This window comes from Rutidosis leptorrhynchoides, chromosome 4 (assembly GCF_046630445.1).
Source record: "Rutidosis leptorrhynchoides isolate AG116_Rl617_1_P2 chromosome 4, CSIRO_AGI_Rlap_v1, whole genome shotgun sequence".
NCBI classification, from domain to species: Eukaryota; Viridiplantae; Streptophyta; class Magnoliopsida; order Asterales; family Asteraceae; genus Rutidosis; species Rutidosis leptorrhynchoides.
Genome location: NC_092336.1, coordinates 388583546 through 388604397, shown reverse-complemented (window position 1 = coordinate 388604397; position 20852 = coordinate 388583546). Strand labels below are relative to the sequence as shown.

At 36.3% G+C, this 20852-nt stretch overlaps 1 long non-coding RNA gene across 9 annotated transcripts; it reads right to left on the bottom strand.

Annotated features, from left to right (window-relative positions):
* Positions 1–10467: 10467 nt before the first annotated feature.
* On the bottom strand, positions 10468–15283 carry LOC139844028 (uncharacterized). 9 transcript variants are annotated; one of them, XR_011757794.1, is made up of 8 exons: positions 14876–15283; positions 14350–14396; positions 13331–13634; positions 13141–13231; positions 11753–12965; positions 11510–11622; positions 10974–11198; positions 10468–10720 (listed from the first exon to the last, which is right to left on the bottom strand). It is a non-coding gene; the product is annotated as an uncharacterized lncRNA (long non-coding RNA). The 9 variants fall into 9 exon arrangements; XR_011757795.1 differs by having other exon boundaries at positions 10974–11622; positions 11753–11803; positions 12750–12965; XR_011757790.1 differs by having other exon boundaries at positions 11510–12965.
* Between the last annotated feature and the right edge of the window lie 5569 nt (positions 15284–20852).

The window sequence follows — 20852 nt, the reverse complement described above, 5'->3', positions numbered from 1 at the left end:
TTGCGTTCCCATATCTTCGTGAAACTTTTCTCAAAACCGAGATGTAAAACGGGTATCTCGATCCGAAATAATAGATATAGGAACCCCATGTCGCGAGACCACTTCCTTGATAAACAACTTAGCTAAGGCCTCCGAAGATGTCGCTTCTTTAATGGGAAGAAACAAAGCACTTTTCGTCAATCTATCAACTATTACCCAAATCGTGTCAAGTTGGGTTCTCGCCGTCTTAGGTAACTTTGTTATGAAATCCATGGTAATGTCCTCCCATTTCCATTTTGGGATTTCTAACGGTTGCAACTTACCATACGGCTTTTGGTGCTCGGCTTTAACTTGCAAATAAGTAACACATTGCTCAACATATTTAACAACATCACGCTTCATGCCCGGCCACCAATAATCTTTCTTCAAGTCAAGATACATTTTCATCACGCCCGGGTGAATGGAATATTTTTGACTTATGTGCTTCATCAAGTAGCACCCGTCGGTAATCACCCATCTTAGGCACCCACACCCTTGATTGAAAAGACAACAACCCACGCGAACTCATAGTAATAAACTCCGATTGGCCCACGATTCGCTCCGTATGCTTGTTGTGAACGTAAGCCTCTATTTGAATCTCACCAAGCTTCACAAGAAAATCATTAGTAATAATCAAATGTAACGATCCCACTTTTATCGCCGGATGTTGACTCTTTCGACTCAACGCATCCGCGACAACATTCGCCTTACCCGGATGATAAAGTATCTCACAATCATAATCTTTCACCACATCCATCCACCTACGTTGGCGATAATTCAAATCTCGTTGATTAAAGAGATGTTTCAAACTCTTATGATCCGAATAAATCGTACACTTGACACCATACAAGTAATGGCGCCAAATTTTCAACGCATGCACAACCGCCGCCAACTCAAGATCATGAGTCGGGTATCTTGTTTCGTGTTCCTTTAATTGTCGTGAGGCATACGCGATGACTTTATCTCTTTGCATTAGAACACACCCGAGACCATTTAAGGAAGCATCACAATAAACCACCATATCTTCTACCCCTTCCGGCAACACTAACACCGAAGCTTGACACAACTTCTCTTTTAACAATTGAAAAGCAATCTCTTGCTCGTTCTCCCAATTAAACCTAGCATTCTTTCTCGTCAACTTCGTCAATGGAGAAGTAATCTTAGAAAAGTCTTGGATAAACCGACGATAATAACCGGCCAATTCGAGAAAACTTCGGATTTCCGTAGGCGTAGTCGGTCGTCCCCAACTCTTTACCATCTCGATCTTCCCCGGGTCTACTTGAATACCGTTTTCATTCACAATATGACCAATGAATTGAACTTCCCTTAGCCAAAATTCACATTTAGAGAACTTTGCATACAACTTCTCCTTTCGTAGCGTCTTCAATACTTCACGCAAATGACGTTCATGTTCGTTCATACTTTTCGAGTAGACTAGTATGTCGTCAATGAACACTATTACCGACTTGTCCAACATAGGTTGGCACACTCGGTTCATAAGATCCATGAATGCCGCCGGTGCATTCGTAAGACCGAAAGGCATCACAACAAACTCAAAATGCCCATAACACGTTCGAAAGGCCGTTTTCTCAATGTCTTCCTCACGGACCCGCATTTGGTGATAGCCGGACCGTAGGTCGATTTTCGAGAAATACGTTGCACCTTTAAGTTGATCAAACAAATCGTCAATCCTAGGTAACGGATAACGATTCTTGATCGTCACTTTATTCAACTCCCGGTAATCGATGCACATCCGCATACTACCATCCTTCTTTTTTACGAATAAAACCGGAGCGCCCCATGGCGAAGCACTCGGTCGAATAAAACCCTTCTCAAGCAACTCTTGGGTTTGATTTAACAACTCTTGCATTTCCGTTGGCGCTAAACGATAAGGAGTTTTAGCAATGGGAGTAGCTCCCGGAACCAACTCAATGCGAAATTCAACTTGACTTTCCGCCAGAACACCCGGTAACTCATCCGAAAAAACGTCTTCGAATTCACTTACCACCGGAATTTCACGAATGGGTGGTGGCTCATTACGAGTATCAACAACATGAGCAAGGAAAGCCATGCCACCGGGAACAACGAGACGACGTGCCCGTGCAAAAGTGCAAATCGGCACCGGTCTCCTTCGCTTATCACCATGAATAATCAACTCTCCCCCACTTGGGGTCTTCACACGAATAAACTTATCATGGCATGCAATATCGGCTCTATAACGATCGAGCCAATCCATACCAATGACAATATCAAAATCGTCCAAGGTCATTGGAATGAGATCAATTTTAAAGGTTTCGGCACCGAAAACAACATCACAATTTTCACACACATCAACCACTATCACCGTCTTGCCGTCCGCTATTTCGACTTCCACCGGACGACTTAACTTAGCTAACGGTCTATCAAGTTTAGGCACAAATTTAGGAGACACAAACGACAAATTTGCACCACTATCAAATAGAATTCTTGCCGGATTAGAATTAACCACGAAAGTACCTGAGACAACTTCGTTTGATTGCTTGGCTTCATCATTGGTCATCAAATAATTTCGACCCCTTACCGTACCCGCCGCCTTCTCTAACCGCTTAACATTATCATTGAAGTCGGGACACTCCGGCTTCTTATGCCCTTCTTTTCCGCAATTAAAACAAGTGATTTTGTTTCCGGAAAATGGTTTCGGAAATTCACGAGCCATATGACCCGGTTGCCCACAATTGTAGCACGCATAAGAAAAACCACCGGTAGCGCCCTTCTTCACGCTATTGACACTTTCGGAACCCTTCTTGTTCTTGTTCTTCTTGTTTGAAGAGTTAGAGTAACTAAAACCTTCAAACTTTCTCTTTGAAAAAGTGAAATCACTCTTCCTTGGAACCTTCGGTTCAAAACCCCGAGCCAACTCGAATAGTTCTTCAAAAGTCTTAGCCATTCCCCGACTAATCTTACCCTTGTACTCATCATTCAAGGTATGGTAGAAATCCTTCATTAACTTGTGATCATCGCCCACATATTCCGGGCAAAAACGAGTCTTTGCCAAGAAGGTAGACTTGAGTGTAACCAAGTCCATTGACCCTTGTTGCAGATGGTGCAACTCGTCCCGGATTCTATCGAGATCGGATGAAGTTCGGTATTCTTTGAAAAATTCTTTCTTGAACTCCTCCCATGTCAAGCCCATACATTGTTCTTCGCCATATAAGTTGATTTTATCGTCCCACCACAACTTAGCTTCCTCCCGCAACATGCTTGAACCAAACCTTGTTTTCTTCTCAGGAGGGCATTCCGCGGTACGGAAAGCTCCCTCGATATCGGAGATCCAACATGTACTCTTTAAAGGATCTCGCACCCCATTAAACATCGGGGGTTGAGTGTCCTTGAAATTCTTATAATAGAAGTCCCGCCTTCCTTCACCTCCTTCACCACGAGGATAAAGGTTTCTAGCATCAAGGGCCTCTTCGATAGTGGCCTTCATTCGTTCATTTATCAAATCGGTCCCTGCCCATCGACCGAATCTTGAAAGACCTTTCGGACGTCCGTAAGAAAATCCGCTTTTAACTTTTTAAAGACGGCCTCAACCTTGGCCGAAAACTCGGCGTCCTCGCTTGTACTTCCGTTATCATGATCGGGACCGTTTCTCGTCTTCATTCTATAAAACGGAATAGGTTAAACCATGTAACAAAAAGACATAACACATAAGTATATACATGTACACCACACTACTCCATCCTGCTCGACAATCGTCGTACATTACTCGTTTGACACGATTTGCACCCGTAACAACGGTAGCTAATCGTTGTTACGCGAGCACGTCGCATTAACTTGCTAGTACAACGTACGTCTTGCTTGATGATTGCTAAACACAACACAAAACAATTAGCACAAGGTTAATTCTCATAAACCAAAGCACTAACAATTCCCGATTAGACCCAAAGTCCTACAAGTCCCGCATAAAGCGCTCACACAATAAAGTCTAAGTCTAGACACCTATCTCAAGTCGCCTAAATCCCTTAGACCATGCTCTGATACCACTTGTAACAACCCGACATCATAAATCCCTTAGACGCGTACCAAAATTTTTTTTTCTATGTCAGTGCATCTGGACGGCGTCCAAAATCCTGGACGGCGTCCAGCTCAGAAATGTGGGACGACGTCCAAAGTTTGGGACGACGTCCAGCTCAAAACAACTGGGACGGCGTCCAAGCAATTGGGACGGCGTCCCAATGGCCTTCCAGCTACTGATCACGTGTCCAACTCACACGAGCGGAAAACTCGCTTCCCGACACTTTCAAACGAAAACCTTTTTACCACAAGTCAATATAAGTGAAACTAAGATATTTTCATCATCAAATCAAGTTTTACATCAACGGGCCCACATCGCCCATTTTACGAGTTTCGTTCAAAAATAAAAGTTTCGACCAAATATAAGTTTAAGTTCCAAACGACACTAGAGCATGGTGTTTGGGGTTAAACTACCCAATCTCGGTCGAACTCCAAAAGCTAACACCCAAAAGCATCCCCTAACAAAACAAGCGGGAGATCACTAATCCAATTGAACGCTCTTACCCTTGTCAACGCCCGAGCCTATAAAAAAGGTAAACAACGAGAGGGTAAGCAAAGCTTAGTGAATGCAATAATTATACGAATACATATATAATTATACCTACTTGCACAAACTTACACAACCGCAAACATGGTAGCAAACAACATTAGCTTATCGTCGCAATAACAAGCTATAATTCACCAATACCCCCAAGCTAGCATAACAACCGCATATAAATATAACTCGAATAATATAATATGCTTACAACACAAATAACCATGGTTAACCAATAGTACAAGGGAACGACGCTCGCGAAAACGCCATCGGTGTTCACAACATCCGTTAGGGCACTTAGCACCTCGCACCACTAACCCCTAGGGTGGCACCTTAACACCTCGGCACTTCACCCCGAGTGGCATCTTAACACCTCGATGCTTCACTTATTATTTTACGGAGTGGTGTCTTAACACCTCGACACTACACTCCTAGGTGGCATCTTAACACTTCGATGCTACACCCGAGTGGCATCTTAACACCTCAATGCTACACTCTTCACGTGAAACGTGGTGTCTTAACACCTCGACACTACACATTTCATGCTACAACAAATAGATACATTATATACCTACGCATATAATTATTCCTCTCACCTCAAAGTCTTGTGAAAAGATACCCGAGCTTGCGAAACCTCAAAGTAACGTACCTATCACGTTATACATATTATTAAACGCAAACTCAAGTCGGTCAACCAATTCTTTCACCATTCCTAAGTCATTTTGACCCAAAGTGAAATCCCGACCCATTTTGCACCATTAACCCTAATAATGGGTCAACTTCACCAAAAACCCTAACCCTAGTCAAATATGGTCTTATTACATTTTTAAATCACAAATTTAACTCATTTTCACACATGCAAGACCACTTAGGTCATTAAAGACCCATTTGACCCATTTCAAAACCCTAGGTTAGTCACCATTTGGGTCTTCATGACCCAAACTTACCCAAAACCCCCAAATTACTCACAAATGAGTTTTATGTGCAACACTAACCCAAACCCTAACCCTTAAACACATTAAACTAAGGTAATCAAGTTTAGGGCTTACCACCACAATCAAAACGAAGCTAACGAGGAGATGAACAACTTTAATGCTCGAGCTAGAACCCGAAACAAGCTTCTTCCTCTCCTATTTGAGCTTTCTCACACTTAAATGCACTCTCACTCTAGAATTGAAGTGGATGAGGTTTGGTGGTTGGAAATGGAGTAATGAAGCTCAACAAAACTGATCTAGGGCCTTTAATTCGTCCACAAAGTGAAATTATCAATTTACCCATCTAAAATATTTAAAAACCCAATTCTGGCTCGACAGATCATCTGGACGGCGTCCAGGCCTTCATAATGGGACGGCGTCCCAGATGTTTGGACGGCGTCCAAACCAGAAAGAAAACAGGATCTTACACACTCCAATACTTTCTTTCTTAGTTCATACATTCAAAAGATTGTAAAAATGCTCAATCCCGTTCTAATCCTTGATATTTTCCTAATTATCATTTCCGTCATCCTTCTTTCCAATCTTCCGCCAGAGAAATATGTTTACTTCTACTATTACCTTGGGTGATACTATTCTTAATTATACCGTGTCTTTATATTGCTATTCTTATTAATATCCATGGTTTGTGACCTCCGTGTTGTTTTTGGGTTTTATATTTTCTCTTATATTTTAGATCTCTTTGCCTTTTTATTATCCTCTCGACCTCTAGTAAAGCGAGTAACGGTCCAGAATTCGTAAGTATGGAATTTCGAATGAACTTAATGTTCTAAACAAGAAAGAACGAAATCGCTCGATTTGATTTGTCAAATTACCCGAATCACTGAGAATAGAACTATCAAGAATATACCTTCTTGATATGTTCAGAAGTTAAGCAGAATGAAAGAGTTATGTAACATGGCACATAATGACGTTATGATCTGTGAATCATTACGTTCCATTAGAAAATTCAGCATGACTTACCATAATATAATCACGTTGATCAAGTGTCATTATATTATACTAACTCATGCATCAGTTCCCAACATTACTTCAATATCATTCATATTTTAAGCTCGAAAGTTTACAAAATATAGAAACTAACAGTTTCTATATGATATAACACTGATAGCACTAAGAGATTAATGATTTCAGATAAGAATAGTTATGAAAATATCTTCAGAAATATGGAGGATATTTATAATGAAAGATACGATGATATCTTGGAATTCTAATATCGAAGGATGGTGAAGAAAATTTGTCCGCAAGATTTTGGAGTCAGAAGCAAGGTATTCGCTAATGATTCCATCAGAAACAGAATCATCAGGTTCTTAATGTACAAGTTTAGTCCTTGTGATTTGTTCAGAGACTCCTTCGTAGTTTGCTTAATCAATTTTTCAGTTTCAAACTTTTTCTGAGCTTTGCCAACATACAATTCTTTATCATCAACTTTTGACTGTTAAGGTCGTTTACAGTTTTTGTTGCTTCATTCAACTTTTCAAAATTCAGAGAATTAATTCGCAGACTGGGTGCTTTTCAGAATGAAAGGTCATAGTTCTAAGAGATAAATGTTATATGGATACATATAACTGTTGATGTGGAAATGTTGCGAGACTCACAATACAGATTTGCTGATTCCCGATAATTGGTATGGCAATTATTGTTACAAGATGCGGATGAGTGCATGATGAGACTTCAATAGATAAATATAGTGATTTTGTCGGAGAGATTTAAGCCAAGGAGCAACGAGGTTGCTGGTACGTCTGCTGGCAATATGATGGAATATAAAAGGTTCCCCGGTAATAATAAAAGAGCACGCATATATATCAAGGTTATAATAAGGTTGTTTAGAACTAAAAGTCGAAGTTGACTTGTTGGAGCTGTGACAAAATTGACTAATTTGAAAAGAATTGAAATGTTATTTTCGGTAATAACAACGCCAAAGGAGCTAGCACTGATATGTGTTAAACGTTTACTCAGTTTCCGAGAGTTTTTCAGGTGCATAACTATATACATCAATCTTTTCTTCCGTAGATGATATAACACCCTAGATTTTTTTTATCACAGCGGAAGTATTTAAAACAATCATAACATATTTATTTATTAAACACAAGCATTTATTATTTAAAAACCCACAATATGGTGTTACTTAACAAAACAGTTCCTTTATTACAAAATCACGACATCAGAGTTCCAAAGGTTGTCAAACATATTTACTAGACATCCCATCTTCACCCAAAAGGTAGCATGAAATAATCATCAACCTGCAGGGAAGGTGAGGGGGATTAGCACGAAGCTAAGTGAATGAAACTATCATAACAGCATTAGCATACAATATCAAATCATACAACTGTGGGTAACAACTAACAACAAATAACTTTGCCATCCCAGAGGACCGGCGGCCAGGCCTGACCTGCAACCCTAGTTGATCGGGCTAGAGTCTACCAATAGTTCCTGTTACTGACTCGTTCGCATAGTAATCCAGACGCAACGGATGCGTCATTCAAAGCTATACTACACAGATAGTAACGCTCGAACCCAACCTCACAAATCAAGGTTGACCTCATGAGTCCAGCCTCACAAATCAAGACTGACTCCCGGCATTCGACCTCACAAATCAAGATCGAATCAACTGGTGCACATATAATCATATAATCATCACATCATATCAACAATATACTATCATGACAATCTAATCGGGCGGTCATAACAACAGTAGCACAACTTGCTACTCTATAGTAATATCCGAAAGGACAGTTCCACTCACTGATATCCACAAGTACTCAGTGGTCTAATATTACTGAGTCTTCTGCTTACTCTTATCACCTGAGAATAATACAATCTAAATCAGTAATCATGTCTCAAATATGTACTGAATCAAAAGCACTGTTTTGGTCGAATTGATTTTACAAGAAATTCATACAACATATCTATAACATCAAACAAGTATTAAAAACACTTTTCACACAAGATTCATGTCAAAATTCATTTTACACACTTTTTTGGCATAAACCCTAAAATTACTATTTTAAGAAATATTAATCAAACAAGTCATGCATATAAATATACTTGGTATATAACATATATAGTCTATATCGATCATCAATTTTATCATACAACCATCAATTCTCAAAATCTAATCATTTACTCTTTTTTTAGCCAAACTTATAAAAACTATACTTTTAATTCATACAAATCAACCATGTTTTAACTATACCAATCATGAAAATATTATATATAAAACATGTATAGTCATCAACAATCTTTACTAAAAGATAACAAATAACTAGATTCAATCATTTACCCTAATCATACTAAAACTTATAAAATATACCAAAAGTCATGTATATAACATAACCAATCTATAACCATATCAATTATCAATTTCAACTTATGAACGATATATAATTTAATTCAAGCATATAATTATTCAAGTTTCATATATAAACTTACCAAACTAGTCTAACTATCAAAATAAATCAAAAGTATTGAATCTTCCCTATTTGGTACTAGTCGTGAATTGCTTGCACAAAAGAGCACAACACTTTTACTAGTTTAAACTTTAATAATCAAAGTGTAGTTGATAGGTTAGAAAGGATGTTCCTGATTATGTTTACTTTTGTTTCTAAAAAAAAATAACAACATAAGGCAATGAGTGTTAAATCAATCCAAACCTTACATACAACATGATTAAACAATAACGATTCTCAACTGTTACAAATAACAACATGTAACTAGATTTAGTCATTATCATATTTGTAATAAAATTTATATAAACTAATAGACAATCAAAATAAATTAAAGTAATTAAAGGATTTAAACCTTTGCCAAATTGTTCCTCCTGTGGGTCGTTAGTACGAAGATAACACCATCACTAATTTGGTTGTTTGATTATGAGATTTAAAAGAGAGGATAGTTAGACGGGAGTGTAAAGAATTTTAGGTAGTCCATGTGTTTGATTTTCTTGTCAAAAGGGAGAGGAATAGATAAGGACCCGACATTAAACAAATGTAACCTTCTCTTAATTTTTAAGTGGTATTTTATCCGTTATCTTATATATAACTAGTTAAAGACCCGCAAATTCGCGGGTTTCTTTTAAAAAACAATGTATAATCAATGTATCATTAGAGCTATTATGATAGGATCGATTACTATACGCGGTGTTTAATTAAGAAGAGCTTACGTTCGCTTCCTTTTTTAAGGAATTTTGTTATAGAAAGTAGAAATTGGTTTTTTATTTTTTGAGTATGTGAGGACCATTATGAGTCCGTTAACGGACGTAAATTGTAAAAGTACATTTTTGCAAATGTCAAATATATAACAATGGCATATAGAGTTGTAATTACTTACATCCATTAATTTGCTTGAAAACAAAGGAACCAATGAGAGCGCGACGTGGCGCGAAATCACATGTGATTAAAAAAAAAAAAAAAAAAATTCGAATTTTTTTTCGAAATTTTTTTTCAAATTTTTTTTTTTACAATCACATGTGATTCTGCATGTCAATCACATGTAATTGTAAACCTAATCACATGTAATTATACATGTCAAATCCAATCACATGTGATTGTATAATTCAATCACATGTGATTATGCAGGTAATCACATGTGATTGTAAAGAAAGATTCGGAAAAAAAAAATCGTAAAAAAAAAAATTTCAAAATTTTTTTTTTAAAAAAGAAATTTCGGGAAAAAAAAATTTGAATTTTTTTTTTCCAATCACATGTGATTTTCGTGCCACATGTCACGCTCTCATTAGTCTCTTGAATCTCAACTTAATTTATGGATTCAAATGAATATTCCTAATGACATATAATACATATTAAGGTGAAGTTTATTGCAGATAAATACTGATTTTGATGTATTTATAAAATAAAAATAAGCTCAAGAGACCAAAAAACATGTACCAATAGGTTCTCAAAAACTGATGACACAAGTATCTTTGCAAGACAAACAAATAATCTGCCTATTGCATAAACATAAACGCAAAAGGTTTGCATGACAATTCAAATTATTACTCCGTACCATATAATGTTGCATAAACCTATATGCATACCAATTATCTGTAGTCATCTGCAGTCTGTAGCAAGTGCCAACAAATAGATTGTGACACAAATAGTTGATGTTGAGCTCGTAGCCACAGCTGCTCAAAAATGGTTAAAATAATTAGTATATTCGGAGTTGCGCTAATTGAAAAAATATATATTACTTTAAAATTAGTCGTCTAACATTTTAAATGAGTTGTTGATGGTCATCAATTGTTGCTCAGTTACAAGCTCCAATTGAATTATAAGTAGTTACAAATGGATTTACAATAAAATAAAATATGAAACATATACAATATGATAACACTAAAGAGGTATTAAAAATATAAAACATATACTTGGTTATGATACCTGATCAAATGTCATGTTGGCATAATCAGCGATCGAGATATTATAGGAACACCGATTTGATAACACCAATGAACCAGAACCAAGATATATAAGATAACAAAACTAAGGATCCAAGAGACGTTATAAAGTCTGCTATCGAGGATATCGCACTCTAAATGCAAAGGATACTTTACTCCATAGTGAACTTATTGTTGGGCTTTGCTTACATTTGTTGTCAAGTTTCATCTACAAAGGCATGAAAATGTAAATATAGGGTGTAATGAGTTATTGCAAGTACCTTTGGTTTTGTAGAGTTTATCTGATGGTCCTCGCCTGCTTCATTGACAAATGAAGCTGACAAGTAAGTCATCATCACAAAACATTTTCGATGACACTTATTTGTGCATTTAAGTATGTTAATCAAATTGTACATGAGATACGAAGGTAATTTATATAGATAGTCACACCCATATTGCCACCTACTTTAGTAAATCAAAATCAAAGTTTTCGATTAAAAGGAATGGTCAAATAGTAATTCCTTCTTTATTAAGACTAACCTCTTAGTGAGAACCATTTTACCATGAGATGTGATGTATGGAAGTTACTTGAGGCTTCATTCAGTTCACCCACAACACCAGTGTGCTCCCAGCTTCTGTCACTGACATGTACCCTGCATACATTTATAGTCAATTAGTTAGACAGATTTTTTTTTCTTATTTTGACCAACTGATACAAATAAATTTTGGTACTTATTCAAGAATCACTTGAAATGTGACTATAGCTAAGAATTAGTAAAACACCTAGCAACTTCTTATAAAAATTCAACCTTGTAACCGATGTATCAGTTCAACCTACAGAAGAGTCATAATTCCCAACAATATATAGTTATTAGTTATTTTCCACAAAAGGAAACATAAAAGAACAGATACAAAATGAAAAACATCTTGTATCTGTGAGCCAGTTAAATACTATAAGCAGAACCCTTTTCAAGTTAAATTCTAATTTTTGGTGTTATAGCACATCCATCATTAAAAATGTTACTTCGAATTGAAATTTGGGCTAAAACTGACAATAAGAATTAGATTTAATTCCCCAACAAAAACAGGTAGCTTCCAGTATCTACGCATAACACAACATATCATATATGATTGAAATAATTTATACGGAGTACATCAATGTAAAGTCCAACTTACCAACATGCCGAGACTTAATTCCTTCACATAACACATGGATGAAAAGATCCTCATAAATGAGTAAAGCTTAAAAAAAATTAACATTCAATCTAATTTGATGTGGAAGATTACTTTACACGAAAGCAATTCAAAACCAATAAGACATATAACACATTTATACATACATCGAAAGTGAAACGTGAATATGTATTCGAAAAAGGGTTTAGTCAAAATACACCGATCAAAAAAACCCGGTGACTGTCATAAAGCGTATTGGCCCATTATGAAATATTAAAATTACACCTGGCAATTGAGACCCATAGTCTCAAATTTGGGTCAATCGAAAACTGTTTTGACCCATTTGATCCATGACCAATTTCAACCCAAAACCGTTTTGACCCATATCCCATTTCAGCCCAAAACCATTTTGACCGTTACCCAACCCGGCCCATCCTGACCTATTTGCCAGGTTAAAATACAACGTTCGAGAAATTGCAGTCATTTAAGAAATTAATAGAAAAGATGACAAAAATAGTATTTTTTTTTTTCAACAAAGTAGAGTGATTAGTTAAAAAGTAATCACTTTTAAAAAACAAAATCAGTTATAGTAAAAGACTAAACTAACCTCACGAGTCACGACCACCACTAATGGTGTCATGTCTCACACATCTTATGATGTTTCTTCCAAATCTTCGTAAGAAACTCAATCTTAAAACGTCTATTTCAGTAGTTATTTTGATATAGTCGCTTCCGGACAGCATCCGAATTCTGCTCAAAGTTGAATCGTCTCATATATTTCATTACTTGAGTTATGCCCCTTTGGCCTTTCAGATGGTTCGCCCTGTTATTTTAATAACGTTAGCTTAATCCATTACATTCTTAAAATCAAAATTTCAATGAGCACCATTAAATCTCATACTTTTATTATTCATATACATATACTACTAATCATATAAGCTCTAATCTCTACATATACATATATTTTATTATGTATTTGAGTTATTAGTAGTAAATACCAATGACTTTTGTCGTATAAGTTTAGGAAGATCAAATACAGGTCGAAGATGAGAAACAACGTACAATCTATTAAATTACCATCAGAGGACTCTGTTACCACATCAAAGAAAACAAACCCATATCGTCAAACCTCATAAATAAACAAAAAAAAAAAAAAAAAAAAAAACATCGAGATAGCAAAAAGTCAACCTGTATGGTCTTGACTGAAGGTTTATTGATCTTCTTCAAATGAGTTCTAACTCTTCACATCTTTTTCAACTCTTCACAAATTCAACCGTCGAACTCATTTTTGTTCTTCCACTTCAAACTGAGTAGATGGTATTATACTATCGCAAGACCATTTTTCAAGCTAAAAATCATAGAAAAGACTACAAATAACCAAATAAAAAAAGGAAAGCATGGCATATTTACTTTATTAATTGCAGTGTTATGTCCCCGCTCGGTAAGTAGTTACTTAAGCGAGCTAGCTACCCTTGCTTCAATCGCTTCACGCCTGTCACCAATTGTTAGTCTACGATTGAAGTTAATGTGCCATCCACAATCAATAACCGCAATAAAAACTAATTTGTAGATAGCAAATTGCACTATATGGTTACATGTTTGTATTACATTATATAGCAATTAATTTATACGTACTTACAGATCACATGTTTTTATGCTAACATAGCATACTTATTTGTCTATGCCTACATAGTATACCATCTATTTTATACTGCATATTATACCTACATGCTTCTTACCAACATGTTTACGTATACTTATTGTACTTACATGACTTGTTATACTTGCATATTTGACACTCACATATTTTAATTATATGTTATATTACTCAATATTGTTATATGCTTTATTTACCTATATATATCGTATTGGAGTATACATTATTCATGGTAAAGCTTCTATTTTGCCAACTTTACTTGTATATTTTTACTTCACATATCGGATTTCATGGTTCTTTCTGGTCGGAGGTCCCTAGGAAGCAGCCTCTCTGCTCTACAGAATAGGGAGGGACGACTTCCTCTACCTGGGGACCGATAGGTATCCTGGGTAGAAGAATGACTTCCCTTTTACTTTAGGGTAGAGGAAAGGACTGCCTACATCTAACCTCCCCCATACTCCACTTTAGTGGAATTGGGTATTGTTGTTGTTGTTGTTGTTGTAGATAGCAAAACAAACGGAAAAAGTAGAACCGTAAAATATAAGATTACCTTTCAGCAGAAAAATTTCAGAAGCAACCAAAAAGTTGGAGGTGCACCTAAGAAAACCATAATCAAACAATTAAACCCTTGAAAATCATGCAGTCAAATTAGCAGAACACTAATGCAATACACCATAAAAATAATAAACTGGATATTAACCAAATAGCTATCACCATGACCATGAAATATCAGAGGATAAAAAAAAAGATAGCAGAATACCAAACATCAATAGCATCAAATGATTAAAAAACGTAAGGGACAATCTCAGTCGTTTTCATATATGATATGTAACTTTGTTTGCTTCAATCTCAATGATTTTTGAATTTAATCTGTATCTTGTTGCATCCTTTTTTTCATATCAATATACCAAACAAACAATATGAAGAAGAAAAAAAAAATCTATTTCAATATCCTAACTTCCATTATTTACATGACGAAAAAGTAAATATCAATTATCATTATTAATTATGAATCCTTAGGTCCTAATAAAAATTAACGATTGAGTAACACATAGAAATTAACATTTTATACTTACACCGAAAAATTCGACTGATGAATATTGTTCACTTCTGGATTACGGAATCTTGAGATCGTTTTCACAGCTGAAAATTGAATCTTCAAAACCCTAATTGCACCTACAACCAAATATTTAATCTTCTAGATTACCTGAAGTACAAATCGTAATGATACAAAGATGAAGCCGCCACATCTGATTCAAATAATTGATACACACATTTGTTTTGACGATTCTTATGTTAAACTAATATCAATCGTTAAAATCCGTTTATTGGTAGTCTCTGAAAACGGATCAGAGATGGAAATTTTGAGAGGATGATTCGGCAGTGTTTTTTTTTTTCATGCAGTGGGTGAAAGTTTGAAACCCTAGAAATTATTGAAGGTAAATGACCCCTGAGTCTTCTGATACGCCGTATGAGAAAAAATATATAAGGGTATAAATGACTTTTATTAAAGACTCCTAAAAATTATTAGTAATTGATTTTCGTGAATTAAATCAATGGTCAGATTTGATTGTACCATCTAATCTGATGGATAAGATTTAATTTGAAAGCTTAATTTGAAAAATTATTTCATGATTGTGTTTTTCTTTTAATAAGAAGAGAGATGTTCACGTTAGGCGATGCTAACATAGCCCAATTCAACGAAACGAATATTTTCCGTGACCATCGTCACAAAATAATTCATCTGTCCACTTATTAAATTATCAACTCATAATTTATAATTTCACTTTTATATTTAGTCGTTATTATTTATCCATAATTTAAATATCATAATTAAATCATATAATAAAAATATTATTATTTATTCGTTTCATCTAAGCCATTAATCAGAGTGTTACAAATCTATCCCCCTTAAGAAGATTCCGTCCTCGGAATCTGGTTAGGCACAATAAACAAGGGTTCCTGATTACTACACTACCACTAATTTTTATAGGTTTCAATGTTTCCAGGTCACATTTTCACTTCCTAGATCCGCTTTGGTTCTCAAAACTTCTGTATGATTTACCACAATGTATTTGCGTTGGCCAGGCGCAAGTACATCATCCTAAATCATCCTTACATTCCGAGCAACACAATTTGGAGAAATTCTACCCTATTTCGATTCTTCCGATCTCTACTTACATTATACGTGACAAAGGGAAGGAAACCTACCCATATCCACACAAGCATTAGCTCATATACATAATCCAAAACATAATTAAACAATTCAATTCAAAATACTAAACAACATACTAACTATTACGGATTTAACAAAACATACCTGCATTCGCATAGTCGGTATCAATATCTGCATCTACTGTCATCGGAAAGGCCCTTGCTTCCGCAAAGGAAGGATTCTTTCTTTTCTGTCCTGTTGTCGAAACAGAGGACCCAGCTACTGACATTGTCGTCACCCCTGACCCCACCCCAGAACCCGACCTTCCACTAGTAGGACACTGCGCTGATCGATGCCCTTCTTTCTTGCAATTCCAACAAACATTAACCCTGAGCGAACACGCTTGAATCTCATGTCCCACATCTCCGCAGCTCAAACATCTTTTCGTTAAAGCTGAACAAGGACCACTATGTGTCGATCTATAATTATGACACCAAACCCTCTGACTCAACTCGGTTCCACTCTAAGTATGGTTCTCTTTCTGTCTATACCCAAGTGACTTCTTAGACTTTGAACTGGCCTGACTATTTGCTTTACTAGGTTGCGACACAACGCTTTCCACCACTCTGCTCTTGGCCGCTTTCACATCTCCCTCAGTCATCTTGGCCATAACAAAGGCTTGAGATAACGTAGTAGCAAACCTTGCCATTATTCGGTACTCCGGTAGTATCATCTCAAAAAAATGTTGAATTCTTGACTGTTCGTCCGGAACCCATTGTTGGACAAATCGGAGTTTATCCATGTACCATTCAATCACCTTGTCTATTGTCATTTGCTCTGTCATTTTCATCTCCATGAACTCCTTCTTAAGTCTCCCAATATCATACGCCGTGCAATACTGTTCACAAACCTTGATGTAAAATTGTTCCCACTTAATCATGCTCACTTGTTCTTTAGGTATACTAGAGATAACCGAATCCCACCAAACCATTGCTCTGTTCTTCAACAACCTACTCACGAAAATAACCCGTAATTCTGGTTCGCACTGGCATGCCTCAAAAACTCTTTCCATTTCCCTCAACCAGTTTACGGTTATAGTTGGGTCAGGGCTTCCTGAATACTCAGGCGGTTTACAATCCATAAACTGTTTGAAGGTACACTTCTTCGGTTGTTGAAACATGGACATCTGATACGGGTTCCACATTTGATTAGGGTACTGGTTACCAAACTGTGTTGGCATCTGAAACTGTTGAGGCATCTGATATTGTTGTGGAAACGGTGGTTGCGGTTGCGAGGTGTTTCCACTAGGCATGGACAGAAACTGTGGTGTCGGAAACCCAGGAGGTGGTCCACCAGCATTAGTAGCAGCTGGTGTTGTAGTTGGGGTAACAACTGGTGTAGCAGTCGGGGCAACAGTCTGCTGTGTGGCTTCTAACTCATCCACTCTATCACGAGCTTCCTTGACTTGTGCTTCTAACTTGAGAATGTATTCCCGCTGCTTATCATCTGAGTCAGACCCTTCAGCAGGTGCTCGGAAGGTTCCGGGGGTCGAGGGGGAAACAACACTTCTTCGTGGATCTGACATACCTGTACTATCACAACATCTCACCAAAGCTTAGTAGATAAACCGTTAGTACCTATCAACTAACATGTATAGAACCTACATTCACTTAACCCCATCCCCATTGATATGTTTGACATTACTCAAGATTTGGGAACATGACACTTGCGTGTACATGCTGCCAAACCAAAGCTCTGATACCAAATTATAACACCCTAGATTTTTTTTATCACAGCGGAAGTATTTAAAACAATCATAACATATTTATTTATTAAACACAAGCATTTATTATTTAAAAACCCACAATATGGTGTTACTTAACAAAACAGTTCCTTTATTACAAAATCACGACATCCGAGTTCCAAAGGTTGTCAAACATATCCACTAGACATCCCATCTTCACCCAAAAAGTAGCATGAAATAATCATCAACCTGCAGGGAAGGTGAGGGGGATTAGTACGAAGCTAAGTGAATGAAACTATCATAACAACATTAGCATACAATATCAAATCATACAACTGTGGGTAACAACTAACAACAAACAACTTTGCCATCCCAGAGGACCGGCGGCCAGGCCTGACCTGCAACCCTAGTTGATCGGGCTAGAGTCTACCGATAGTTCCTGTTACTGACTCGTTCGCATAGTAATTCAGACGCAACGGATGCGTCATTCAAAGCTATACTACACAGATAGTAACACTCGAACCCAACCTCACAAATCAAGGTTGACCTCATGAGTCCAGCCTCACAAATCAAGACGGACTCCCGGCATTCGACCTCACAAATCAATATCGAATCAACTGGTGCACATATAATCATATAATCATCACATCATATCAACAATATACTATCATGATAATCTAATCGGGCGGTCATAACAACAGTAGCACAACTTGCTACTCTATAGTAATATCCGAAAGGACAGTTCCACTCACTGATATCCACAAGTACTCAGTGGTCTAATATTACTGAGTCTTCTGCTTACTCTTATCACCTGAGAATAATACAATCCAAATCAGTAATCATGTCTTAAATATGTACTGAATCAAAAGCACTGTTTTGGTCGAATTGATTTTACAAGAAATTCACACAACATATCTATAACATCAAACAAGTATTAAAAACACTTTTCACACAAGATTCATGTCAAAATTCATTTTACACACTTTTTTGGCATAAACCCTAAAATTACTATTTTAAGAAATATTAATCATATATAGTTGGTATATAACATATATAGTCTATATCGATCATCAATTTTATCATACAACCATCAATTCTCAAAATCTAATCATTTACTCTTTTTTGTAGCCAAACTTATAAAAACTATACTTTTAATTCATACAAATCAACCATGTTTTAACTATACCAATCATGAAAATATTATATATAAAACATGTATAGTCATCAACAAACATGTATAGTCATCAACAATCATCAATTTTACCATTAGAACTAGAATACATAATCTCTAAAACATTAGAGATTACATAATCGTTATGTCGAACAAAGATAAATGATGTAGAATGTCATGTAGAATGATGATTATGCTCGAGGTACAGATTGTGTTGTTGAAGCGTGTGTTGTTGATGGTACTGGTATTGATGTTGGTGGTACTGTTAGTGCCGTTGATGTTGATGAAGCTGGTACGTTTTGCACTATATTTTCCAAGGCTACACCTCGGGCGCGAAGCTCGTTGACTTTATTACTCCGGGATGATTGTCGGTAGGAACGAGCGAATGAATAAGGTTTAGAATCTGACTTGTGATATAGTCGTGGCGAGATATTCGGAAAATGAGGGTGAAAATGGTGTTACGAACAGATTCGCCGGTAAGTGCTTCAGGTTCTTCATCAAGAGGTGAATTCGGTTAGTGGAAGGGATCACCTTCTGCGCGTCTCCATTGATTAAGTCGACTACGAACCCATCAGATGAATTGGGGATGGATGATTGGTTGATTCATTCTGGTGACACTGCTTTCGGAGCTTAGGTGAAACTCCATATCGGAATAGCTGTCGGAATAACTATCGGAATAGCTATCGAAATCTAAGGGACTCGAACTGGTTGAGGGATTCATCTCGTACGATCAGATGAAGGATTTTTGATAAGAAATAGATTATAGGATGTAGATTAGTATCCTGCAATACATAATTTACATATGCATATTGATAATGCTAAAAACGAACATATATTTCATAGCATTATTCCTCAAGAAAGACAAGCTTTTAGTTGCAATTGTTCTATTTACAAGTGATATTCGTTTAAATAATAAAAGGTGAAGACAAAAGACAGATTCGACGAATTGAAGACGCAAACGACCAAAAAGCTCAAAAGAACAAAAGACAATCAAAGAGGTTCCAATTATTGATAAGAAACGTCTCGAAATTACAAGAGTACAAGATTCAAAACGCAAAGTACAAAATATAAAATTGTACGCGAGGACGTTCGAAAATCCGGAACCGGGACTAGAGTCAACTCTCAACGCTCGACGCAACGGACTAAAAATTACAAGTTAACTATGTATATAAATATAATATAATATATAATTAATTATATTAATTATATATATATTATAATTATAAATAAAAACCGTCGGCAGAGAAAGACTCCAAGGACTGAGCTGTAAATTCATTCTCCGCGACTCGCGGAGATTGAAGAGGATTTCACCGCGAGTCGCGGAGCCCCAAAAATCAACTTTTCCTATAAAAGCTACCGAATTCTGATCGCAATTCATAATCTTTTTCTTCTCTTATCATACGTAAAATTTATATTTATATTTATAATTTATATTTTAATTTTAATTATAATTCTAATAATAAGGGTATGTTAGCGAATGTTGTAAGGGTGTAAGTCGAAATTCTGTCCGTGTAACGCTACGCTATTTTTAATCATTGTAAGTTATGTTCAACCTTTTTACATTAATGTCTCGTAGCTAAGTTATTATTATGCTTATTTAAAACGAAGTAATCATGATGTTGGGCTAATTACTAAAATTGAGTAATTGGGCATTGTATCATAATTGGGGTTTGGACAAAAGAACGACACTTGTGGAAATTAGACTATGGGCTATTCATGGGCTTTATATTTGTTTAACTAAATGATAGTTTGTTAATGTTAATATAAAGATTTACAATTGGGCGTCCCTATAAATTACCATATACACTCAATCGGACACGATGGGCGGGGTATTTATATGTACGAATAATCGTTCATTTAACCGGACACGGGAATGGATTAATAGCCACTAGAATAATTAAAACAGGGGTGAAATTACATTCAAGGGTAATTGGTGTAATTGTTAACAAAGTAGTAAAACCTTGGTTTACACGCAGTCGATAA